Raw genomic sequence first — 903 nt, forward strand, 5'->3', positions numbered from 1 at the left:
TAGATCTGTTTCCCCACACTCTTATGTAAATATATTTATATATGTACATTCCAGTCTTTAGACCTCTATAAATACCCGTTGTCACCTTCTTCTTTCCTCTATTTCCTTTTACTTTCCACTTGTCCCACTATCATGCTCAGCCTTCAGAAATTTCTTTCGGTTACCTTGCCCTTGCTGAATCCCTACCAGGCCTCCCACACCCTCCTTGCCACTGATTTTGGGTCACTTATTGCTCACCTGTCCCTGGGTTGGTCAGCACCCCCTCCTTACTCCCTCCTCCCCCTCTCCATGTCCCCCTAGAACCACTGGTCCCATTGTTTTCTCCTCCAGTCTATCTTATCTAGATAAATCTGTAGAGATAATAATATGCACCAAAAATCAAGCCATAGCAAGATAAAAAATATGGAACGCTTCATGAATTTGCGTGTCATCCATGCGCAGGGCCCATGCTAATCTTCTCTGTATTGTTCCAATTTTAGTATGTGTGCTGCCGAAGCGAGCACCATCCTAAGGTTTTACATGAACAATTTACACACTAACTCAGATGCCTAGGGTACATTCCAGGGAGGAAGGGGAGGTCGAGTTTCTGCAGTTGTCTCACCTCATCTCACTGCCAGCCAGTCGATTCTGGCTCATAGTGACCCTGTGGGACAGATGACAACTGTCCTAGTAGATTTCTGAGCCGGGACTTCTTTAAGGGAGCAGAAAACCTCATCTTTCTTCCTAGGAGCGGCTGGTGGTTTCCAATTGCTGACTATGCAGTTAGCAACCATGGGAGTCAGATGCTTTTATGCCAACTTGACAGTTTACGACAGTGTAGGGGTAGAGTCCAACCTGCCATTTAGGTCACGGCCTGCTGATGGCTCCTCAGAAGAAGAAACTGGGAACTTCTCTGTCTTTCTC

General features: G+C 46.1%; 1 non-coding gene across 1 annotated transcript; it reads right to left on the minus strand.

Moving 5' to 3' along the window:
- Positions 1-396: 396 nt before the first annotated feature.
- On the minus strand, positions 397-503 carry LOC142438181 (U6 spliceosomal RNA). The gene has a single exon (XR_012782608.1). It is a non-coding gene; the product is annotated as a U6 spliceosomal RNA (small nuclear RNA).
- Between the last annotated feature and the right edge of the window lie 400 nt (positions 504-903).

The sequence above is a fragment of the Tenrec ecaudatus genome, chromosome 1 (genome assembly GCF_050624435.1).
Source record: "Tenrec ecaudatus isolate mTenEca1 chromosome 1, mTenEca1.hap1, whole genome shotgun sequence".
In the NCBI taxonomy this organism is placed as follows: Eukaryota; Metazoa; Chordata; class Mammalia; order Afrosoricida; family Tenrecidae; genus Tenrec; species Tenrec ecaudatus.